Source organism: Choloepus didactylus, chromosome 8 (assembly GCF_015220235.1).
Source record: "Choloepus didactylus isolate mChoDid1 chromosome 8, mChoDid1.pri, whole genome shotgun sequence".
Taxonomy (NCBI): Eukaryota; Metazoa; Chordata; class Mammalia; order Pilosa; family Megalonychidae; genus Choloepus; species Choloepus didactylus.
The window spans coordinates 128,162,133-128,189,407 of NC_051314.1; positions in this window are offsets into that span (position 1 = coordinate 128,162,133).

Below are 27,275 nucleotides of genomic sequence, written 5' to 3' on the forward strand. Positions count from 1 at the left end.
GGATAAATTGTGGGTGCTATTCATAAATTGAATGTGCTCTATCCACAGCTTTTAAATTTTGACAATAATAAAATAAAGCACATGTTAATATAAAATCATTTTGGTAAATGAACCAAAGGAATATACTGAAATGAACAATATTTCAATTCTCTAGTCCTTTCTGAGTATATCAAATTAAAAAGTGCCTTTAAAAGAAAGAGCAACAAGGATAATTAATAATCATTTGATAAGTCTTGATAAAGCATTTTAGGTGACTTCCCAGAAATGGAGAAAAACAATGACTGTTAAGACTGCGTAATAAATATTTGCAAGTGAGTTGTTTTCCTATTCGTTGCTCTCAACGGTATCAGAAGAGGACCTAATCAAGTTGTCAGCTGGTAGATTATTAAAAATAATTCTTGATGATAGTGTAGTGTGTTATTTCTGGCATAGGACTTGGAAAGAGTTCAGAGAGTTAAATCATATACTATAATAAAACTCCATCCAAAATTATTTTTGTGAACAAAGTTTCTCAGCGTGACTTCTCTAAAAATGTAGAGTAGGAATAGAATGGATGCTGCCCCTGTCTAATTCTAATAACAAGTAATATCATGAATGGATACAGAAAATAATTAAAAATAAAAGCATTGCTCATTTCATTAAGAGATGCATTCTAATCAAAATGAATTTAGATTAGATTAGATTGATTGAATTTATTATTTTGAGAAAATTATAAATTCACATGCAGCTATAAGATGTAATACAGAGAGACTCTCTGTACCCCAAGTGCTGGAAAAGATGCAGAGAAACTGGATCATTCATACACTGCTGGTGGGAATGTAAAATGGTGCAGCCACTCTGGGAAACAGTGCGGCATTTTCTAAATGAATCCTTCTGTATGGGGGATTTGACTATTTTTAGTTTGCTATTCTGATAGGTGTGTGAATATATCTCATTTTCACTTACATAATAGCTAACAATATTGAACATCTTTTCATGTGTTCATTTGCCATCCACATATCTCAGTGAAATTTCTCTTCATGACTTTTGTCTATTTTCTAATTGGATTATTTGCTTTTTTATTGCTGAGTTATGAAAGTTCTTTATATATTCTAGATACCCGTCTTTTGTCAGATATGAGGTGTGCAAATATTTTCTCCCAGTGTGTACCTTGACTTTTCATCCTCTTAATGTTTTTTTTTTTCAGAGTAAAAGTTTTAAATATTGATGAAGTCCAATTTATCAATTTTTCCTTTTATAGATCACACTTTTAGGGTGAAGTCTAAGTACTCTTTGTTTAGCCCTAGAGCCTGCTGATTTTCTTCTGTTTTTTTTTCTAAAAAATTTATGGTTTTATATTTTACATTTTTGTCTATGATCCATTTTGAGTTAGTTTTTGTATAAGCTGTGAGACTTAAGTTGAGGTTCCTTTTTTATGTCTATGACTATCCAATTACTCCAGCACTATTTGTTGAAAAGGCTATCTTGGCTCCATTGAAATATTTTGTCAAAAGCAGTTGGGCATAGTTGTGTGGGTCTGTTTTGGGTTCTTTATTCTGTTCCACTCTCTATGTCTATTTCTCCACCAGTAACACACAGTCTTTACTATGGTAATTATAACACAAATCTTGAAGTCAGGTAGATGGATTTTCCCGCTTTATTTTTCTTTTTCAAAATTGTTTTATCCATTCTTGTTCTTTTCTCTTCCCATATAAATTTTAGAACAGTCTTGTCTACATCTATGAAAAATCTTGCTGGGAACTTGATAATCTTGCTGGGAAATCTTGCTAGGAATTGCATTAAACATATATATCAATTTGGGGGAGAATTGACCTCTTTACTAGGTCAAATATTTCAATTCATAAGCATAGTATGTTTCTCTATTTATTTAGATCACTTTGATTTCTTTCATTAGCATTGTATAGTTTTAGGCATACAAATACTGTACATGTTTTGTTAGATTTACCAAGAAGTATGTCTATTTTGAGCAATTGTAAATGGCATTGTATTTTAAATTTTGGTGTCCACTTTTTCATTGCTATTGTACGGAAATACACTGGACTTTTTAAATGTTTATATCCTGTTCTGTGACTCTGCTGAACTCTTATTAGTTTAGAAGTTTTGTGGATTCCTTGGGATTTCTTGGTAGACAGACAATCCTGTCATGTGCAAATACAGTTTTATTTATATATATCTGATCTGTATGCCTTTTATTTTCTTTCCTTGCTTTATTCCACTGGGTAGAATTTTCAGCACTTTGTTGAATGAAACTGGTGAGAGCAGGCATCTTTGCTTTGTTCCTGATCTTAAGGGGAAAGCACCCAGTCTTTCACTTTTAAATATAATGTTAATTTTAGGTTTTTCGTAGGTGCTCTTTATCAAGTTGAAGAAGTATCTTTCCAATCCTATTTTTTTGCCTATTTAATTTTTTTTGTTTGCTTTGTTCTTTTATTTTTTGTTTTCATTCATTTTTTTAGAATTTTTATCATAAATGTGTATTGAATTTTTTCAAATGCCTGTTTTTGCATCAACTGATATTATCATGTAATTTTTCTTTTTTAGCTTGTTAATATAGTTGATTACATTCATTGATTTTCAAATATTAAACCAGCCTTGCATCCCTGGAACAAACTCTGGAATAATTCTTTTTATATGTTGCTGAATTCTTTTTATTAATATCTTGTTAAGAATTTTTGGGTTTATGTCATGAGGGATAATGGTCTGTAGTTCTTTATTTGTACTGTCTTTTTCTAGTTTTGCTATCAGGATAATATAATACAAGTTTCATAAAATGAAATATCAAGTGTTTCCTCTTCATTTATTTCCTTAAGACATTGTGTATACTTGGTGTTAATTCGTCTTTAAACATTTGGTAGAATTCTCCAGTGAAACCATTTGGACATGAAATTTATTTTTTGGAGTTTTTAAAATGTGGATTAAATTTTCTTAATAGTTATAGGACTATTCTAATTATGTATTTCATATTTGGTGAGTTGTGGTAGTTTCTGTTTTTCAAAGAAGAGGTCTATTTCATTTAAGTTTTCAAAATCATGTGTAGACTTTTTCATAGCATTCCTTTATTATTGTTTTGATGTCTGCGGGGTCTGTAGTGATATCCCTGTTTCATTTCTTATATTGGTAATTTTTGTGCTCTTTCTTGTTTTCTTTGCTGTCTTGCTGGGGGTTTGTCAATTTTATTGATCTTTCCAAAGAAGTAACTTTTTGTTTCATCAATTTTCTCTATTGTTCTTCTATTTTCAATTTCATTGATTTCTGCCCTTATCTTTAATATTTCCTTCTTTCTGATTGCTGTTGGGTTCGTTTTACTCTTCTTTCTCTAGGTGAACTAAGGTTATTGATTTTATCGATTTAAGATTTTTTCTTTTTTCTATTGCAAGAATTTAGCACTGCTCAGCTGTGTCCCCAACTTTGATATTCTGTGTTTTTGTTTTCTTCAAGGTCAGTGCAGTTTTTGATTCCTGTCGAGACTTCCTCTTTGACTCATGGATCACATAGAAGTGTGTTTTAATATTTTTCTGTTACTGATTTTTAGTATGAGTCCATTCTGGTCGGAAAACATACTCTGCATGATTTCACTCTTTTAAATTTGTTAAGGTTTGTTTTACGGCCCAGGATCTGGTTTTATATTGGTACCTTTATGTTTAATCATTTCTTATCAAATGTGTAATGCTTTATGTCATTTTGATCAATTGTGTACTAATATTAATTTTCATTATGACTTAATACAGAATAAACTTATAAAAATTGAAGTTCTTTTGTTGAAGAAATGTATGACAAGTGAAATGAAACGAAAGTACAATTTCAAAAACAAAAGGAAACAATATAAAATTTTCAAACATAAAGAACTTTTTTGTAAATTTTTTTAGATGGATGATACTGCATTTCAAAAATAATTTGTAATTGTTTTTCACTGGATACATGTAAATGTGATTTAGTAATTTTATTTTTAAATGTCAATATTTATTATGCTTTGGAAATTATATCTGCTGTAACTACATACTTAAACTTAGATGTAAACTTTGGATGTTGACTTACAAATGAGCAAGGGATTACATAATTTTTCAAAACTGGAGAGGTGAGGGGTAGGGAAGCAAACAACTGTTTGGAGACCATCGTTCTGGAACACAACGCTGCGATCAGTGAAGAGATATAGATTGAGGAGAGTGTGAAGGCATGGTTAAAAGGACAAACTTCCTTGGGTATTTATTCATTCACCCACTCATTCATTCAACTACTCATATATGTTAAGTACCATTTTTATTTTTATTATGTGCTATGGCCTTTAATAAGTGCTAGGAATATATAGGTGACTGACTCAAAGGTCCCAGCTCTTAAGGACCAAGAAACAACCAGCAACACCATCATCTGGAGTGTCTGGTCCATCCCTGTCCTCCAGCCTTATTTGCTTGATGGGACGATGGATGAGGGTGTGGGATTGAGAAATATCACTCTTTAAATCTAGACCATGGAACTGTAGCCCCATATACTTACTCTAACCCACAGCACTTCATCAGCTGCACTAATCAGTTCACAACAGTGAGAGGAATAACAGGGTACAAGCTCTATGGATGTAAGTGAATTATTGGTGTACAGCTTAGGCATAGAAGTCTGGCTTGATTTGGTTTACCACAAGAGAAGTCTGCTCAACTCGGACCTCCTTCACTCTAGGCTGGCCAGATTTCTCTGGAGGCAGTTGCTGGTCCTTGAGAAAGAGAGATGGTGTGGTGGAGTGGAAAAGGCTTGGTGGGAGCCAGGGGAACAGGGTTCTTGTCCCAGCTCTAACCCCATGCCCCCTTAGATGAGTCATTTCCCTTTCTGAGCCTCAGTGTCCTCATTTGCAAAAAGAGGGGATTGGACCAGACGACTTCTGTAGGGCCCTACAGTCTGAGGGTTCTGTGATTCTAAGTCCATTATGGCTGGGATTCCATGTGTAATACTCAAGTTCAAAGCGCACTTTTCATGGTTTGTTGAGGTTCCTTACTCTGAATTAGGTTCTTTGTCTAGAGTCTTTTTAACTGGCCTCTTCTGTAGTCCAATTTCCACCAACCTGTTGTCTTCTCCTGCTTCCTTCCTTTGACAGCATCAGTAGTCCTCCAGGTTCTCTACTTTAGCTACTTCCTCCAAGCCACCTCTCTCAGCACATGGGAACTGTGCCTGTCTCTTTCTTGACTTGTTCCTGTCTCTGGGACACCTCTCTGGTGCTAGAGTCAGCCAGGCATCTTCTAGCTCTTTTATCAACTCATGAATATGGACCATATCCACTGGATCCTTTTCAAGGGAAAAGTTGCCTCCAGGTACAATTGAGTAGGAGCTCTTCCACCACACATTAGGGACATCCCCCAAAGGAGGCTTTAGGATCCCAGTGGTTGCAGCCTTATTGAGGCTGACAAGCTGTAATTTTCCCCTAGATCTAGATTAGCCTTCAAACCTGGCTCCCAAGAGAATATGATAGATGGCCCAGATATCCCAGAACAATGTGGAATTTAATTGTTCTATCTTTTATAATTATAAGCCATCAAAATATCTAGGAACCATCTGAACACATTAATCATTCTTAGCACTAAAATTGGGACAGCCAGATATTATGTGCCTCCCAAAAGGATGGTACCATGTAGTCAGTGTTCTTGTTAAATAATGAGCCTAATCAAACTTTTGGAACTATGCCTTTACAGGAAATACGGGAGCTAGAAGAACAAGTTAAATACCACCACAAGGAAGCAACTGACAAATCCAGAATGTGAGACTTTCTTCAGAACCACTGACACAGTTCCTTTAACAATCAATAACACAGAAAAGAAAAGAGACTTAAGAGAAATACAACTGCGATGGTTGATTTCCTGTGACAGCTTGGCCAGGTTATGGTGTCCAGTTGTTTGGTCAAGTAACCACTGGCCTGATTGTTACTGTGAGGGTATTTTGTAGACAGACTTAATTGATTAGTCAGTTGATTGCATCTTTAGCTGATTGTGTCTACAATCAGCAAAGGAGCTGGCCTTCAGCAACAAGAGTCCTCTCAATCAATTGGAGGCTTTAAAAGGAGAACTGAGAATTACAGGAGTTAGAAAAAACTCTTTCTTTACTTCTTTTGGCCAACTTCTCCTGGAGAATTTAACATCATCTTCATAGAGTTTCTGACTTGCAGCCTTCCCTATGGAATTCAGACTTGCCTATCCCCATGGTCATGTCGGCCACTTCCAATAATAAATCTCTTTATATTGTGTGTGTGTGTGCACGTGTGTGTGTGTGTGTGTGTATATATATATATATATATATATACGCGCACACACACACACACACTCTGTCAGTTCTGTTTCTCTGGATAACCCTGACTGATACCAAAACCAAATGCAATATGTGGATATGGTTTGGATCCTTATTTGAACAAACCAATGTAAAAGACACTTTCTGATATGCTAGGGGAAATTTTAATTTTAAAAGAATATCAGGTGATATATAGGTGTTTGGTATTGAGGTAATGTAAGAAACCCCTTCCCCTCTTTTTAGAGCTACATATGGAAGTATTTAGGGGCAAAATCCACAATGTCAGGAATTTGCTTTAAAGTACCATAAAAAGAAGAAGAAAGGGATAGACGAAACAAATATGGCAAAATGTTGGTGACTATTGAACCTGGGGGATGGAAGTTCATTTCCTTTTCTTGCTCCTTTCTGTGTGTTTGACAACTTGCCTTATAAATGCTTAAGAAAAAAGCAAGGTCTGAGAAATGCCAGTGTTTTAGTGTCAAAATGATATGTGACTCTTTGCAAAGCTGCTGCTCTCAGCCACCAGTTTAGCGTTACAGAAAAGCAGTGAGTTGTGGAGTCAGACAGGATGGGTTTGTCACTTACTAGCTGGATGGTCTTGGACAACTTATTTAACCTCTCTGAATCTGTTCCCCGTGTGACTGGTATAAGATTATATGATATATTGCATGCCAAGTGCTTAGCAAAACAGGCGTTCAATGAATGGTGTAAATGCAAGGCATTATCATCATTAACCTCAAACCCAAAAGCATCAGAGAATCCTTTGTTGGGCCGTGTGTCCTGTTTTGAGCTTAGAAAACATAAATTGAGAGAAGTAAGAATCTGGGGGAAAAATGTGGAACTAGTGGCCCGCGTTGTCGGTGCTGGACTCACCAGGGATAAAACTATGGCTGTGAGCAGAGACAGCCTCGTTAAGCTCCAGCGCCCATGCCAGGTAGGGAGAGGGCAGCAGTTTTATGCCTGACAACTGAGGGGGAGCCTCGGGCATCAAGCAGAGAAGTGAACCAATCAAGGACTCTCCGGGGACGAAGAGGGGCCCAAGACCAGGGCCCACGGTTTCTGCCTCCCAGCTCGCGCTGCACCCACCCAGAGCATTAGTTGCTAGGAACAATCTAAATATATAGTGTGTTGTTGAAATGTTTCCTTCTGACGGCCCGCTGAGCATTCTCTCTCATGGAGCTCATATTCCCCAAACTGGAAAGTGAAATCGTTTACAGATTCCCAAGGGAAGCTAGAGCTCTGGGTTCATTTTTCCCTAGAGAAAGCATGTTTGCTGGCAATTAGAGAAGGTAATTGGAGAGGCCCCGGGCAGAAAGGGACTTGCAGGGGTCATTTAGTCCATCCTCCAGCCTCCAGGCAGGAGTGAAACTAACCCGTTCCAGATGGTATTGTCCCCCTGTCCGCTGAAGACCTCCAAGAGAGACCGTTGGAGCCAAGCTCACAATCCTTGGGCCTAATCTCAGCCCCGTCATCGGCTCACAGTGGGTCTCGAACAAGTTATTTATCATCTTGGACGCCAGTGCTCCAATCTACAAAATGAGGGAGGTTGGTAGGTGCCTTGGAAAACAGCTTTGTGCCTAAGAAGGGGCCATTATGTGAAAGTCCTGACAGTATTCCATTGTCAGCTATTTGCAGAGGTTTAAAAAAATCTTCTAGAGATTATTGAAATAAAGCTAATCTTCACTGTTCTTTCTTTCCTTATAGAATACAATGGGAAATGGCAATATCCCCCCCAAGAGACACAAATTTCTGCTGGTTACACAAAAATAATATATTGGTATCATTTGCCCAGAACAAATCGAGTTCCTCTGGCAAAGGTGAAGAAATATACAGAGGCATCCTATTAGGGTAATAATAACAACATTAAAAAATAACTTGGCAGCCACATGTTTGAGGCAGGTTTATTGTCTGCATTGTATCTACAGAGCCGAGGAAGAAAACTGAGCCCAGGGATTGAGGCCCAGAGAAGTGAGACGACTTGTTCCAGATAGCATGGAAAAGCATGGGTGGAAGAGGACTATATTTACTGAGTTCCTGCCCTGTGCAGGCGTGGTGGTGGAGAGAGCAGCGAGGAAGGCCTGGTCCAGCCTCATGAAGCTGAGAGCCTGCTGGGGAAGACAGACATCCAGCAGCCAGTCACACATGCCAAAGGAACTGTGGTGGCTGCCACAAATGTAGCAGGGCTGTGGGGACATGCAAGAGGGCAAGTCAGGGCCACCCCCATATCTGCTTCCTCAGTTAGCAAGGAAGCCACTTATTAAAGCAAACCCAGAGTAGCCTTTAGGGTTGGTGCCTTGCCCTCACCTTGGGACCTAATAGTACCTGGGCTCCTGCCCTCTCTTCTACAACTCTTCTTCAACTCGGGCATTTTTACAAAAGTTGAACCAATAGTCAAAGCTCTGCTGAATACAAGAGGAGGACTTTGAGTGAGTTAATTACCCCGAGCCTCAGTTTTCTTGTCTGTAAATTAGAAGGTAATGATACTGACCCAATTCAACTCATAGAATGATTGGGAGATAAAAGGAGACCTAATTGCAATGAATAATGCATCTTTCAAATATAAGCAGTAACTATTAATAACTATTTCATGTATACATCTTGTCTCTCCACCTAGGTATAAAATTGCTTTTAGGTAAGAGACTTTTCCATCTCCACGTCTATCCTCACGACACTTAGCATTATGTCTATCATTTTTTAACCTGTGTGTCTGGTAGATAAGTACTGGAATAAATAAACGAATGGATAGATGGATGACTTGAACTGTGAGAAATTGCTTTCTTCCAGATCACTCAATCAATATTTGTGGAATGAATGAATGAAGTGGTGGAGAGGAGGCATCCACATCTGGCCTGGAATCACAGGGCTCTGCCTTCCCTCTCCCCCACCCTGCAGCCCTAGTCCTAGCCTGGTGAGATGGTCCCAAGAGGATAACTATTGAAAATAACAGTGGCACCAAGAGAACAGACTGTCAGTCTGGAAATACTGTCCTAGGCTGTACCCATGTAGAACCAAGAAAAGTGGGTTTAGAGACTGTCTGACCCCAAAGAAGATCAACTACAGAAGAGGACTGAAAGTACATTCTTGGATACCTCACTTAAAAAATAATCCAACCCAGCCGGAGCTTTACATGCCAGAAGGAGCCCTTGTCATTTGAAATTCATTGTCCCAGCCCTTGCAGTTATGACGTACAGCAGGGAAAAAGTCATCCCAACACAAAAATACTCATTAATGAAAAGAACATTTTAAAAATAAAACTAACATCCAATATCCCTTCTTTTTCTAATGTTTTTTTTTTTTTTGAAATAACTTCAAATTTACAGAGAAGTTGCAAGAATATTACAAAGAACTCTTTTCTACCCATTACCCAAATTTGCCAGTGTTTAACATGTACACATTATTATTTTTTCTCCTGAACCTTTTAAGAGTAGTTTGCATACATCATGCCCCTTTCTCTCTCTCTGTTTTTTGATAGCAATGTTATAAATTATTTGGTTAACAGAAGATAATAGCTACAATAACAGTAGATCCACTGTAGTCAGTGGTTACATCTCCCCTTATTTTTGTGCATTCCTAAATCTTGAGGGATTTCGGATGATGATCCCTCTGGCTGCTTCTGACTGAGGAGGGAGGTAGATATTATGAGGCAGAGGAATGGAATAATTTTGCTTGAAAGTTAAAGTTACTTCTAACTTTTGGGATGGGACTGATCCATCATCATCATTTTATGGATGATGGATCAAAGAAGAACTGGAGAGTGGGAGCTGACTGCATACTGCTGGGTTTTGGACTCAACCAGTACAGGAGTAATCTGGAGGCTTAAAGTCTCTGAGAAATAAACATAACAAGTAAATGGAAAATTACAGGTTCAAATAAAAGAAGTAGAAGAAGAATGATCAGGGATGTATAAGTGAATATAACTATGTTATATTGGGGATATCGCTTTCATAGATGCTCAGATAGAGCCTGCTGAGGGGTGTTGATTTCATGCAGCCATGTGGGGTGTTGATTTCATATAGCCATGTGGCTTGCCTATACAGTTTGGATTCCCTAGAGCCCTCAGAAGCACTTTTGTTTGAGGCTTTGCATACTATGGCCGTTTGTGAAATCTGACTGAGCTCTGCATAAGCATAACGTCCAGAATGACCTCCTGACTCTATTTGAAATCTCTTAACCATAAAAACTCTATGTTATTTAATATTTCTCCCTTTTGATCAAGGTTTTTCTCTGAATGCATTGCTGATCAGTACTTGGTTATAATCCCTTGGCACTAGGGAAGCTCATCCCTGGGAGTCATATCCCACATAGGGAGGAAGGTAGTGAGTTTGTTTGCAGAGTTTGGCTTAGAGAGAAGCCACACTTGAGCATCAAGGAGGTTTTCAGGGGGTGACTGTTAGGCATTAATGATAATTAGGTTTAGTTTCATTATTACAGAAATAAGGCTCATAGGTGCAAGCTTTAAGATCAAGGCCTTGGCTTATTAGCATATTTTATTTTCTTAGGCAAGGATCATACATTCCAGAGCTTTGGGCAACATTACTAGTGAAAATAGCAGGAATTCCCCAAGTGGGGAAGTTTAATAGATTTTCAGCTACTATGCTGGCAGTAGTCTTGTGACAAAGAAAATTCTCAGATATATCCAGAAAACAGACTTCTGACAACAAGTACATTTATATCCCATAGAAGTATGTAGATATATAAAGTTCAAAATGTCCAAAAGGGCCCTGTCAGTTGAGACACCTGACCTCATTCCAAGTTTTACGTTCTTACCAGGGTTATGTTAATTGACAGGGAGAACATAATTTAGATAATTGCCTTGCTTCTCACGTAGTGTTTTTTGTTTGTTCGTTTGTTTGTTTTCCTGAAGGTGAAGCTTTAAACATGCAGCTGACCGCATGTACTTTCAGAGAAGCATCAGAGTAAAACAGAGAAATTGGGTTGTTTCTGTGACATGTAACATTTTTCTAAGAATAAAAAATACAACATTCCCACATACCTACCTGTTATTGACACTTAATTTGGCATTGTTGTGGTAATTTTGTTACAATTGATGCAGCTATAGTCCATATTTTGCTTTAAGGGTGTTTTTTCCCATATACCACCCTATTATTAACACCTTGTAAAATTGTAAAAGTATGTAAAAGTGACATACTTTTGTTACGGCTCCTGAAAGAACATTCTTATATTTGTGCTATTAACCACAACCATCATCCACGGCAGGATTCATTATGTTCTACAGTCCAATGTTTCATTCTCTAGCTTTCCTTCTAGTAATATACATGACCCATATTCAGTAACATAATTCAGCTCTTTTAATTACACTCACAGTAATGTGCTACCATCACTTCTGTCCATTTCCAAATATTAATAGTCAACTTAGAGATTCTGCACAAATTAAGCATCAACTCCCCATTCTCTACACCCATTCTATCTCCTAGTAACCCGTCTTCTAGATTCTAACTCTATGAGTTTGCCTAATTTAATTAGTTCATATTAGTGAGATCATACAATATTTGTCTTTTTGTATCTGGCTTATTTCACTCAACAAAATGTCTTCAAAGTTCATCCATGTTGTTGCATGCATCAGGACTTTATTCCTTCTTACAGAGGAATAATATTTCATTGCATGTATATACCACATTTTGTTTATCCATTCATCGATTGATGGACACGGGTTGCTTCCACCTTTTGGCAATTGTGAATAATGCCGCTATGAACATCAGTATGCAAACGTCTGTTCGTGTCCCTGTTTTCATTACTTCTGGGTATATAACTAGTAGTGGAACTGCTGGATCATATGGCAGTTCTATATGTAGCTTCCCAAGGAACTGTCAAACTGTCTTCCACAGGTGGTTGGCTGTACCATTTTACATCCCCACCAGCAGTGAATGAATATTCCTATTTCTCCACATCATCTCTGACACTTGCAGTTTTCTGTTTTCTTAATAGGGGCCTTTCTAATAATGTGAAATGGTATCGCATTGTGGTTTTGATTTGCATTTCCCAAATAGTTAGTGATGTTGAGCATCTTTTCATGTGCTTTTTAGCCATTTATAATTCCTCTTTGGAAATTTTTTATTGTTGAGTTGTAGGATTTAGTTATATATACTGGATATTAAACCCTTGTTTGATATGTGGTTTCCAAATATTTTCTCCCTGAGTAGGCTGCCTTTTCACTTTCTTGACAAAGTCCTTTGAAGCACAAAAGTATTCAGTTTTGAGGAGGTCGAACTTACCTATTTCTTCTTTCATTGCTTGTGTGTTGGGTGTAAGGTCTAAGAAACTACCTCCTAAGATACTTCCCCACATTTCTTCTAGGAGTTTTATGGTCATAGCTCTTATATTTAGGTCTTTGATACACTTTGAGTTTACACCTTATCTTACCCTATCTCACACCTTTTTCTTTGTCAGTTTAGCTAAGGGCTTATTAATTTTATTGATCTTCTAAAAGAACCAGGTTTTGGGTTTTTAATTCTTGCCATTGATTTTTTATTCTTGATTTCACTTATTTCTTTTCCAATCTTTATTTCTTTCCTTCTACTTGCTTTAGTATTAGTTTGCTATTCTTTTTCTAGTTCCTCCAGCTTTGCAGTTAGGTCTTAGATTTTAGCTCTTTCTTATTTTTTAATGTAGGTATTTAGGGCTATAATTTTCCCTCTGAGCACTGTGTTGGCTGCATAGCATAATTTTTGAAATGTTATGTTCTCATTTTAATTTGTCTTGACATATTTACTGATTTCTCTTGCAATTTCTTCTTTGAACCACTGATTGTTGAGGATTTTCCAGTTCTCCACCTGTTACTGATTTCCAGCTTCATTCCATTGTGGTCAGAGAAAGTGCTTTGTATAATTTCAATCTTTTTTAATTTACTGAGATTTGTTTCGTGACCCAACATGTAGCCTATCCTGGAAAATGGTCCATGAACACTTGAGAAGAATGTATACCCTGCAGTTTGGGAGTACAATATTCCAAATATGTCTGTTAGTTCTAGTTCTTTTATCATATTATTCAAGTTCTCTGTTTCCTTATTGAGTCTCTGTCTAGATGTTCTATCTATTGATGACAGTGGTGTATTGAAGTCTCTCATTATTATTGTAGAGACATCTATTTCTCCCTTCAGTTTTGCTGGTGTTTGCCTCATATATTTTGGGGGACCCTGGTTAGGTGCATAAATATTTATGATTATTCTTTCTTCTTGGTGGATTGTCCCTATTATTATATATAATGTCTGACTTTGTCTCTTTAACAGCTATGCATTTAAAGTCTATTTTGTCTGATACTAGTACAGCTGCCCCAGCTCTTTTTTGGTTACTGTTTGCATGGAATATCTTTTTCCAGCCTTTAGCTTTCAACCTATTTGTGCCCTTGGGTCTAAGATGAGTAGACAGCATATAGATGAATCATATTTTTATCCATTGTTCCAATCTGTGTCTCTTGATTGGGGAGTTTAATCCATTAACATTCAACATTGGTATAAAGGCAGTGAAATCCTATATGTCTTCACAGAAGATTTATCTTCCTAATTATGGTTTATTCTGGGTAACTTTATAATCCCATTTCCTAAGCACACTCCCACTGGTGGGGTGGAAGGAAGCCCAGGGGGGTGTTGGACTGAGGTTGTTTTGGCTGTTCTACATGCTGACACTTAGGAGTGCACAGGAGATTCAAGGCCATGTTACCGTATATTCCCTATCATTCACTTTGTCCCATTACATGCTGTTGGGTTAGAGAAGCTGTTTTCCTCCCTATTTTACAGATATGGAAATGGAAGCTGTCGCAGACTTTGAAACCAGTGAAACCATTCCTCACCCCCAACTTGAATCTGGGTCTCTTATTCCCCAGTGCTTTTTCATCCAATTCTACTGCCTCCTTTGCCAAGTTGCAGGAAAAGAAGCTGTACCCAGCCAGGGTCCTGACCACTGGCCCACAGCATTTGGCACTGCCTGGGGAAGCAGGGAGGCACCAGCAGCCAGGCAGGGGGACACTGGTGGCAGAGGGAGGAGTTCAACCAGGGCCTTGGGCAGCTTCTCTAGAGCTCTGAGCTGGACTCTACCCCAACCCCATGGAGCCAAGCCCTTTCCTCTTAATTGTTGTAGCCCTGTAAGGATTGGGAAGAAAATGTCATCCAGCTGGTCTGGATTTCTCAGCACATAAGGGATCCAGAGAGTGTTTTGTAAGTGCTCTTGGATGGCCATTCTGGGCCTCCATTAGGAATCAACTGAGCCCCTTTTTAATTAACTGGAGGAAGTCACAACTCACCAGCTGTCCCAGGACTTGAGGTGGAAGGAATTGCCTGGACAAAGTAGAAGAGGGGGCAGAGCAAGTATGGGGCCCCTTCCAATTCCCTTTGCTGGCTGAGTTTTCTTCCCATAGCAAGATTTACAGACTGATGAAGTCGCTGATATCCTTGCATCATCTATTAAGCAGAAAGACCACCCCAGATTTGGGAAACTAAGTACAAAAAGAGTCACTGACAGTGTGGCCAGCCTTTGATAGTGCTGTAGGACTAGCAGTGACTGGAGGTGGGTTGATGGCTCTGGGAGTTGTTTTCCAAAAGGCTTCAATCAGGCCAACCTGGGTTCAAATCTTGGTTCTTTAGGACAGTGGGAAATTACTACATTAATATGAAACATAAATTTCTTCATCGTAAAGTAGGAATAATAATAACTAGTGCTTGGAATATTGGGAAGATGAAAATGAAAGCATGTGTACAAAAACACAGCACATTGCCAGGCATATGGTAGTTTACTGAATTATATGTATCAACAGCAAATATTTGAGTGCCGGGGATGGCAAAACATCATGCTAGGCCCTGTGGAGGATAACAAGAGTTGTGAGACATATTTGGTGTCTTCAAGGAGCTGATGGTAGAGCTTGTAAGGGAAGGGGTGTTTGGGGAGGAAATAGTTGACTAACACAGTATTAGCAGGAGATGTTAACCAGCAAAGCAAAGGAGCCCATGTATGAGGGATACAGAAAATGAGTGCTCCAAATTTAAAGAGGAGAGTTCACCATGGATGGGGCAGCTCAGGGAAGCCTTCTTGGAAGAGATAGGAATCAACTCCCTTACTTGCCACAGAAAACTCCAGTTGCATCCATGGCAACCCAGCTGAGCATGTTTAGTGTCCGACTTGTCCAGAAACTGGTTGTTCATCGCTTGACTCGTGGATGCCTCTTTGGGGTGGGAAGGAGTGTGATGGATGGGGCCTCAGCTCAAACTCTGCTGGCATTCTAGGATCAGTGTGGCCATCAGGGCAGGGAGGAGGTTGAGGAAGCCAAATCTGTTGCCATTGGTTCTGGCGGCAATTGGGCCAGAAGTTAAGGACTTTTGCCAAGGTCTCGGGCATCTGGGTCATTATTAACAGGAAGGCTTCAAAGCAAGTGTCCTTCAAGATAGGACCTTCTCTGGAAATACTGCCACTCCTGAGCAAGGTTTAGAGGTTTTGTCCATTTGGAGGGGCATTGGGGTCTGGAAATACCAAACCAAGAAGGTATCCAAGATGGTGTCCCTGAGAGAAATGCTTACCGGAGAACAAATCCCCATGGAAGGCAGTTAATTCTACAGTGTGGTATCTTCAAATGCCTGAGCGGGTGTGCTTATGTGAGAGAGAGGTGGGGGGACGAGAGAGGGTGGGGAGGGAGCAAGGGGGGATGGTAAAGCAAGCAAACTTGTAAAGTTTGTTTTCCACACGGACCCTTTATCTCGTGTCAAATATATCTCCTGGGAAAAGAAAACATTTCTCAGCACAATCCCTCGGGAACATTTTCCCCTCCTTTGTGTGATTTTACATTGAGGCTGGGGGAACTCTGTGGACACACTGGGGGGAGTGAGGGGGCTCATAGCCCTGAGGTCGGAGGTAGGGACTGTAGAGAAACAAACCCTACCCCAGCCTCCAGCTCTGAGCCCTGTCTACTCCAGAGCTCAGGAAAGCTCAATCAATTGCCACACTGACTGTGAGGCTGTGAGATGGGCTTCCCCACGAGGTACACTAGCTATTTTGAGGACTCATTCCAATGCAGAGGGCCTTGTTAAGACTCTAAAGTACTGGTTCAAGTCCTGATTCTGCTGCTTAATCTCTGTTCCATATAAAAATGGCCATAAGAACCACCATTCTGCCTATCTCACATGGATATTTTAAGGATCAAATGAGATTGTAGACAGTGATATGTGTTTATTACATCATGAAACATAATGGATATAAGTTGTTAGTAGATAGTGTAAAGGAAGGAACTTGGGGTTTGGAGTCAGAAGGTCTAGATTCCCAGCCCTTAGGTGTGACCACGGGCCATGTGTGCTAACACCTGAGTGATGACACAACCACTCGCCCCATCTCATTGGGTTGAGCAGGAGCAAATGGGTCCTGAAAATGCTTTGTACAATAAACTTACCTGAAGAGAATGGATTAATTTTATTATAATTGTATTCACGGCTGAAACAGCTCAGAGGACAAATGGGAACTTTTGAAGAAGCACCACTATTTTCTACCCTTGAACTCAGCTGCTCAAATTTCCCAGTGGCCTAGCATCTTGAGAATATTCTCACTGAAGGAAATTATCTGGTCCTGGGTATGGACACTTACTTTCAAATCTGTGAACATTGGAAATGCCTAATTTTAGCAAACAAGCCTAAGTTAAGCATTTTTGTAGAAGAGGATATAATTGTCCACCAGATTTCCAAATTTCTCTTCTTCATTACTACCAGAACCCTGCTTATGTGGAGGGGTAGCAATGTGCTCAGGCAAAACAAATGCCATTTCCTATGTCCATTTGCAGGTGGGGGAGGGGCATGTGGCCACTTGGCCAATGAGAGGTAAGTGGAAGGTTTTGGTGAGGCTTAAGGAGAGTTCCCACAAAGAGAGAACTGACTGAGCTGGCATTTTTCTGTATCTTTTCTTCATCTTCTTAATGTCTGGAATGCAGAAGTGATGCCCAGCGTTGCAATAGCCATTTGTGACCATAAGACAATCTTGATGCTGGAAGCAATGTATAAAGGATTGTGAAGTAGAATGACAAAGAAGTCTGGTATATTAATGACATTAACAGACTTCCAATCTGGACTTCTTTTATATAAGGAAGAATGAACCTATTTATTTAAGCTGCTTTTGCTTTTTATTTTTTTAAAGATATCTATTGCAACTGAATGCAATTCCTAACTGGATATAATCTTAAACTATAATATTATCATTTTTATGGTAGGCCACGTGACTGTTCTCTTAGGAGCTAAATACACCTTACCAATAATGCCCCCTTATTCCTACAAGATGGTTCCAAGGACATAAAATTTACATGTAGGTAAGCTGAGGCCTAAGGAATAGTATTCGCTGAAGAAAGTCATGAGAAAGCATGCGTTCTAAGTTTGGAGTCAGCTATATTTTCCTCAGCCAAAGGGGTTATCTTTGAAAATCCTCCTGGGACAATTTTTTTTTAAGTGGAGGAAGGCTACAAGGCTTATAGTTTCCAATTTGCAGTTTGAAACAGTAAACTAGAGAGTCTGTTGCTAGATTACGATATTACCACTTTACAACAAAGAAGAACCCATTGGAAGAGAGGCCTGATGATCCAAAGATCTGTAAATTTCCACCCTTTTCATTAAGCAACCGAGAGAGGAAAATGGAGAGGGAGGCAGGAGAGGGACAAGAATGCAGCCAAGGAGCCCCAGCGGAGGATCTCTGCCAAGCACACACCCTTCCAAACCCTTGCTTACCCCTGATTAAAGCCGCACCCCACATTACATCCCTTTATCCCTCAAAGCTATATGAGACTGAGGCCGCATTTAACAGCACACCTGATTACAAATGGAAAAACACAGTCCTCTGTATGTCCAGAAGACTGGTGATTTCTGGGAGTCTGGAAGACTGGTGGAATTTTTTTTGTTAAAACAGGCATCTCTACACATCTGGAGTTTGGCATTGCATCTTTGGAGCCTGAGTCCACATTGGGACACTGAACTATGCAATGCATCATTTAAGTGAAATGACCCACTGTGATAGTCATCTCTGAACAAATCCACTGAAAGAATTGAGTAATGTGTTGATATCATGGAAGGAAAGCCTGTCTGCACAGGTAAAAAGAATTGGATAGTGCATATAATTATCAGTTAATTTTCAAATCTCCAGTCTCAGTAAAGTGCTCAGGGTTGATGTAAAAGTCCTCCTTTGGCTCAAACTATTCCCCCCAAATGCCTTACAGTGTACATGAATACAGACATTTCCTCTGTCTTCCTTCTGTTCTCTGTCTTTGAATCCATGCTGCACTGACATTCTGATACAGTACATTTTAGCCCTAAATTAATGTCTGCCTTATATGGACCCCGAGTTCATGCATAGTAATTGTGTAAACTGCTTAAATGTAGAGGACCTTACGGAATAGCAATCAGGTTCCTGAAAAGTGAAAAGTCTGTTCTCTGCTTCAAAGAAGATGGAATAGATGTACTCTTCCCTGTAACTCCCACTGAATGGAACTGAAAGCCCTGACATTATATATAAAAAAAAACATAAAAGGATTTTGAAAGGTGGAGAGAAAAATGGCAGACAGGCTGGAGACCTCAGGACGCAAGGAATGCACAGAGGTGGATTTCCCAGGGTATTTATTTATTTTTGCCTCCTGTGTCCCAGACTTGGAGCTGAAGAAGCTAGCAACCTGGAGATGCCAATGGACATGGACAAGGTACAAACAGAATTGTACCCTCTGTAGGCAAAGGACAAGGAAAGAGGCAGACTAACAACGCAGAACACTTTTTGACAATACATGCTCTACTCCAGGCTAAATCACAGAAAAAAACTGTGACCCCCACTCCCACCCATGATTCACGATTTTGCTAGGTAGAGGCAGGCAGTTCTAGTGGCTTCCACTTGGCCTTTCCTACCATAATAGCCCTCACCCCACAAGTCAGAGAACCAATGTGGAGATTCTGCCAGTCGCTGAGTATGTCTATTCCAATTATGCATTCCAGAACTGGGGAAATAACCACAGGATGGGTCCAGGGACCCACTGGACCCACTGTGAGACGGACCTGAACTAAAATGCCATTGATCACCTGATTTCCTGAAAGGAAATAAAAGGCATATAGAAAGAAAGAAGGGGGGGGGGGGAAGGAAGAAAGAAAGAAACTGTCTCTATTTGCAGATGACATGATTTTCTAGTTACAAAGAAAATCCAAAGTAATTTACAAAAAAGAATCCTAGAACCAATAAGTGAGTTCAGCAGGAACACACAAAATTCAACAACATAAAAACACAAAAATTAATTGTATCTCCATAAGCTAGCAATGAACACATGAACACCAAAATTAAAAATACAATACCATTTACAATCCTCAGAAAAATGAAACTCTTAGGTGTAAATCTAACAAAATGAGCACAGGACTTGTATGCCTAAACAACACAATACTGATGAAAAAATCATTAAAATCTACATAATGGAGCGACATACCACGTTCATGGATTGGAAGCCTTGACATAGTAACAATGTCATTGCTTCCCAAATACCCATTTAATGCAAAATCCCAGCAAGATTTTTGGCAAATATAGACAAGATTATCCTAAAATTTATTGGAAAGGTAAAGGAACTAAGATAGCTAAAACTATTTTGAAAAAGAAGAACAAAGTGGGGCAAATCAATCTCCCTGATTTCAAGACTTATTATATAGTTACAGTAATCAAGACTGTGTGTTCTGGTGAAGGAATAGTCACAGAGAACAGAATGGAGAATCAAAAAATAGACCTACACAAATATGTCCGACAGCTTTTTGACAAAGGTGCAAAAGCAATTCAGTGGAGAAAAGATAACCTTTCAATAAAAGGTGCCAGAACAACTGGACATCCACAAACAAAAACACAAACAAATAAAAATAAACCTCAACTAAAGCCTCACACCTTATACAAAGATAAAGTCAAAATTAATCACGGACTTAAATGTAGGCCACAAACATATGGTAACTGTCTTTGCAGTCAATAGGAATTACAGAGCTCTGACCATCTGTAGCTGCTCTCCAGCCCCCTCCCTGCCAAAACAGGAACAAAAGCATCATGTTAGAAACACCAGGAAATATTAACAAGAGTAAAAATTAACAAGCAACACTAGGGGAAGGAAGAGGCAAGGAGGGTGTGAGAGTAATAATAAGGTATTGAGACTAGAATCCCTTGGCCTTGTCTTCTCGGGTGCAGTCATTCTGGGGAACTGGTCATTTATTCTGGGAGCTGCCAAGTGCTGAGAACAGTCTTGGCATCCTTTTTCAAATATACCTTGGAGTCTAGAATGTGTGCATTTAAAAAGCGCACTTTTCAGACCTTCTACCATTTGAACTGGATTTTATTTTTCTGACACCAACAAAAATGATGGGGTGGGGGGCACTGTGGTATAGTGGAATGAATACAGCCCTGGGGTCAGCAAGAACCAGGTTTCTGTTCAACTTCTGTCACTTAATGACTGTGTGACCTTAGGCATGTAACTTCAATTTTCTCAGTGTCCGTTTCATAGTCTGTAGAATATGGCTAATTAGAACCTTCTCCCAGGATTTGTAGAACATTAGTGGGATAATGAATGCAAATATCTAGTACTATGCCTGGCCCATGGTCAAGTCTCCATAATGCTTGCTGTTAAATACGGTTGAAGGGCACACGTTGATTTTCTTGTGTGACTCATAAATGGAATTTGAAGGCCATCCAAAGAGGAACTCAAAAATGTGCTGAGTGGCATCAATCAAACTCTTTGGAATAGGTTGATAGCCTCCTAAATTGTGCGAAGAACAAGTCACATTTTGTTTAAGAAGTTCTGGCATGTTTGTTATAAAAGAATTTTATTTCCTTAGAGTCATATTCCACTGTGATGTGGCATCATTTATTAAAGAGGCGGTCAGCACCTTATCCCTCATCAGACCCAAAGGGAATTATGAGTATTTATAAAATGACATTCATGATGTATCAAGAAAAAGTCTAAACTGTGAGCTCAATAGATTTTGCTTAAAACCAAAAGTTACATTTCCATGTAAAATTGTTCAAATATGTGTGGTTTTTAAAGAAATTTTGTCTTAAAAATAAGACAATGTGAACATTAAAAAGAATAATGACTGCAATTGAGTGTAACACATTAAAGACATAAAAACCCATAAGTCTGGAGAACATATTTGTAATCCATAAATCTGACAAAGGACTTATATTCAGAATATACAACTCAATAAGATCAACAGTCCAATAAAAAATGAGCAAAAGAACAGATATTTCAGTAAAGAAGATTTATAAATGGCCAATAAGCTCATGAGAAGATGCTCTCAAAATTTCATTAGTCATCAGGAAATACAAATTAAAACTGTAAGGAAGGACCGTTTCACATCCCCTAGAATGGCTAAAATTTAAAAAACTGACAGAACCACATGTGGACAAGGTTGTAGAACTGGAACTCTCCTACATGGCTGGTGGGAATGCAATGATACAACCATTTTGAAAAAAAGTTGTAATTTCTTACAAAGTTCAACATTCATCTCTCATAGCAATCCAGAAAGTCTACTCCTAGGTATTTTACCCAGGAGAAATGAAAGTATGTGTTTACATAGAGATTTGTACACAAATGCTCATGGCAGCTTTATTTGTAACAGCCCAAAACTGCAATCACCCTAAATATCCACCAACAGATAAATAAACAAATTCTGGTATATTCATAAAAAGGACTACCACTCAGTAACAAAAAGAAACAAAACTGATAAATGTAGCAATGTGGATGAATCTCAAAGCATGCTAAGTGAGAGAAGCCAGACCCAAAAAATGTATGTATATAATTTCATTTATGGGAAAGTCTAGAACAGAAAAAACTAATGTAAAGTGACAGAAAGCAGATCCATGGTAGCCTGGGAATGGGAATGGAGGGAGTGATTGCTAAGTGGCATGAAGAAACTTTGGGGGATAATGGAAACGTTCTGTATCTTGGCTGGAGTGGTGAGTACCTGGTAGAACACACCTTTGTCAAAATAGATGTGGTATACGTGTGCAAATTATGTCTCAATAAGGTTGATTAAAAAGCCTGAGTCCATTGTAATACCTCAAAACAAACAAACAACTCTCATCAAACACCTTTGGCGCAGCAATTCATTATTCTGAAAGTTGAGAAAGAGAAAGTATTAAGCATTTATCCTGCTATTCCTATGAGATCCAGATAGTTTGCAGAAAGTTCTATCTTAAAGAAGAATAGTGACTAATACATGCAGAAGGCATGGCATTTTGCAACACCTAACGAACTAATGTGCTTTTTTTAAAGAAGAAAATTAATAGACTTTACTTCTTAGAGCAGTTTTAGGCTTGCAGAAAAATTAAGCAGAAAGTACAGAGTTCCTAAATACCCTTTCTTCCCCCACCCCATGCCCCAGTTTCCCCTATTATTAACATCTTTTTTAGTGTGTTACATTTATTGCAGCTAATGAACCAATAGTGATACAATTGTATTAACTGAAGACCATAGTTTACATTAGGGCTTACTCTTTGTGTTATACAGTTTTATGGGTTTTGACAAATGTATAATATCATGTATCTGCCATTATAGTATCATGCACAATAGTTTCATTCCAAGATTACTTTATTTTATTTTTAAACAGTTTTGTTCACACGACATACACTCCATCCTAGATGTACAATCAATGGCTCTGGTATAATCACATAGTTATGCATTCACCACCACAATCAATATGAGAACATTCACACAAAAAAAATCCCAAACCCCTTATATCCCCCTATGATTTACATTTAGTTTTGGTATAGTGTCTTTGTTACAACTGACAAAAGAATATTACAATGTTACTATTAACTATAGAACTTAATTTGCATTAATTGTATTTTTCTCATATACCACTCTATTGTTAGTACCTTGTAATAGTGATGTACATTTGTTCTAGTTCATGTAAGAACTTTCTTATCTTTGTGCAATTAAACACCACCATCGTCTATTCTCGGTTTTGCTAGGTTATACAGTCCCAGGTTTTATCCTCTAGCTTTCCTTCTGGTGACATATAGGGCCCTACCCTTCCTCTTGCAACCACACTCACACTCAGCTTTGTTAATTACACTTACAATATTATGCTAGCATCACAGTTTAATATGCTTTTGGTCTGTGATGAAACCATTAAGGAAATTTACAAGAACTACAAAGAGGGAAAAAAACTTTAAATAAGAGCCATGGAAATAAATAATCACACAAATACAAAGTTAAGAGAAATTTTATAAGACATCTAATTTTTTAAATTTCTTAAGATATATATGTTATATATATGCATATATATACACACACACAAATGTTTGGGGGACAAATTATATGATGTCTTCAACTCCTTTTAAAATTGCCTAGTAATATAATAAATAAATAGATACAAATACACAACCAAATAAATGAAACAATATTGTCAATGTTTTGTATAACTGTTGAAGCTAGGTGATGGGTACATGGGGATTCTTTATACTATTTTCTTTACTTTTATGTATATTAAAAAATGTCCATGGCAAAAAGTTTAAAAAACAAGTCATAGCTTTCAGATAAAAGCTTCCATTACTTGGGAAATCAATTTATTTCTTCAATGATTCCAACAAAATAATGTTTCATTTTTTAGTCTCATTTTTATTTTAGTCAATTTTTTTATTTAAAAAGTCAAAGAGTACTTACAAAGCTTATAACGAAATATACTGTTATTTCTTGATTTTTCACTTTTAGACAATGTTTTCTGAACCCCAAATGTCTGTGGGTCTTTGCTTTGGGACAATAATTTCCCAAGAAAGGGATGCCCCTCTCTGGATTAATCTCTCTTGATCTTCCACTAGGGTGGGGAAGAGGTTGGGAAAGGAGTTGCTGCTGGTTGCCTGGAGTGGGGAAAAGGTGCAGGCTCCTCACTGCTTCTCATAGAATCTGTTAACCAACCCTTGGCTTAGATCTGCAGGGGTACCTGGGGCCTCCCGGGCTTACTGGGCTAGTTTCCTGTTAGTCTCTTTATCATAGGCTCCTGAGATTTCTCTGGTCTGCCAAGTTGTTTCCCTCAGCCATCAGCTTTCCATCTTCCAGAGTGAATTAGTCAGGGTTCTCTAGGGAAACAGAACCAATAGGAGATTTCTGCAAATATGCGATTTTATAAAACCGTCTCATGCAACTGTGGAGATGCACAAGTCCAAATTCCCTAGGGCAGGCTGTGAGCTGGCAACTCCAGTGAAGGTCTTCGATGAACTCCCCAGGAGACGCTGGCTGGCTGAAGAAGAAGCGAAAGGTCTCTCTTTTCCCTTAAAAGTCTTCAACTGATTGAGTTAAATCTAGCTGACTGGATTCTCTCATCGCAGAAGACACTCCCTAAGTTGATCGTAGATGTAATCAGCCACAGATGCAGTCGACTGATGATTTAATAAACCAGCCTTCTGGTTTATTAACCAGCCACAACTGTCCTTGCAGTAATGGTTAGGTCAGGGTTTGCTTGACCAGAAAGCTGGGCACCACCACCTGGCCAAGTTGACTCAGGAACCTAACCGTCACACACAGTAATCATTCATTCATTCATTGGACAAATATTGATTGCGTTCCTAGAATGTGCTGAATACTGCTCTGGGTTCTTGGGATTTATCCAAACAGGTAGTAGACGTAATAAATAAGTAAGTTACAGCTGGTACTAGAGCAGGATAAGGGAACCAGAAGTGTGGGGAGTGTGGGGAGGGGGTGTTGGGCTGTAACTTTAAATAGGGTGGACAGAGCAGCCCTCATTGAAAAGGTGGCATTTGAGCAGAGACCTGAAGGAGATGAAGGAGTGAGCTGTTTAGGGATACCTGGGGACAGCTCCACTTTGTTGAATTATTTTCTCTGGGTGGTGGTCCTTTTTTTGCCCTTGTAGGATATACATTTTTATGCCGTTCTATCATTTTACTACAATTTGATGAAGAGAATGGATTTAAGTGTTTGTGCTCAACCCACCATATTTAACCAGAAGTGCTTCCTACTGACCCCCCAAATTCTCATCTAGTGTATTTCTTGTCTTGCCCAAATTGCCCAGCACCCGAATGAGTATATAGGAAGAAGTCAATAAATAATACTTGTTTATCGTTACATTAAATTAAGAAGTCATTAGGGTTATAAACAGCTTTCAAAACCTTCTACTTTGCCATAAAATATCATTCAGCCTCCTAAGAATTCATTCTTTGTCCTTGTCCTCTTGAAGTGCCACCCTGCACATGTGCTGTAAGTGATGAAATGACTGAGGGTCTCCAGGCAGGCAAAGTCATGGGCAGGAAACTGCTCTGCTCTTCGTGGAGGTACCCATTCAGGGGAAGTCCTTTAAGAAACAATGAATATATCTCATTGACTAAAATTTGGTTGTGCTGGGGAATTTGGGGGCATTTTGGGGATTTCTCTGGTCTGCCAAGTCATTTCCCTCAGCCATCAGCTTTCCATCTTCCACAGTGAATTAGTCAGGGTTCTCTAGGGAAACAGAACCAACAGGAGACTTCTGCAAATGAAACTGTTGATGAAACTGTTTGGTAAGGTACTGGGCTGGTGGGTGCGTGCCTCTACCCTTTTGTGAAAACCCGCAGAACCCTACAAATGCGTATTAAACAACAGCAATAACCAGGCTGTTGGGTGACCCCAGAGCGGAATGCAGACTTTGACAAATGAATCTAACTGTATTATAAATGTATGACATAACCTCACTGAAGCAGGTGAGGACAAAAAAGGAGCTAAGTCACTTTGGAAAATGGTGCCTCGACAGGAAACCATGAGGCTAAAGACAAAGAGGATAGTACAAGAACACTACACACAAGTTGGTCAACTTGTTTCTCACAGAGGTACAAGTCAGCAATTCTGAAACTACTTTACATGTTTGCTAGGGCTGAACAAATAAGTAAATAAATTGTGGAAAATGGGAGCCTGGTTTCTCATTGTTAGAGAAGTAAGTTACAATCAAGCCAGAGGAGGCTAGGAAGAACCCCATGGTGTTGGATTAGTGTTGGAGATAACAGTGTGAACTCATTTATTTCAATATATATACATATTGGTATATAAATAAATATAGCTATGTTTGCACACATGGGCTAGTGTACATACATATATTTCCTAACTTGGTCTTCTGAGAGGGCCTAAAGCAGTGACACCCAGTAGCAATGAATACACTCAGCCCCTGGGTCCTGGTTTCTAAGTAACATTCTCCAATAAAAGAGCCAGGGCTTCATGGAGAAATGGCTGGTTCTAGGCCTGAAAGAGAAAACTCATGATGAGCCTGGAGCAAAGTTAGTGTCAGAAATCAAGGAAGTGTTAAAATGCAGAGAAAGGAGAGAAGAGGAAAGACAAGAGGAGAACAGGAGAGAGGAGGAGAGACAAGGAGAGAGAAAACAAAAGATGGGGATATGTCAAAAGGACACAGAAATCAACCTGAAACAGCTCCCAATGGCCCAAACTGGGACAATTTGAGCAAAAAAAGAGAAAAAGAGGAAGAAAAAAAGAAAGAATTTGATTTAATCTAAAGAATAAAATAAATATCCATGAATCCATACTGATATAAATAAATGATTGCATAAATAAATAAAGGTAGGAGAAGGGACACATCTTCCTCTTAGAAGAATTTCAAATAATATATGTAGATAATCCCTCCTCCAAGAGATGGAGCTTAATTTCCCTCTCCTTGAACGTGGCTGGACTTTGTGACTCGCTTCCAAAGAATAGAGTATGGAAAGAAAAATGGAGAAAGCTGGTGGACATCCCTTAACTCAGTGGTGGAGATTAATGAGAAGAGCCATGAGGCTGCGGGTGGCTTGGACCCCCGACGTGACGTGATGAGAAGGCACTTCACCTCTGCGATGTTCTTCCCCAAAACCCATAGCCTCGGTCTAATCATGAGAACACATCAGATAAACCCAAACTGAGGGCCTTGCTACAAAACATCTGACCATTACTCTTGGGAACCATCAAAGTCATGTAAAACAGGACAGAGAAACCAACATGGTTCAGAGGAGACTAAAGAGATGGGACAACTAAATGCAATGTGGTGTCCTGGATGGGCTCCTGGAACACAA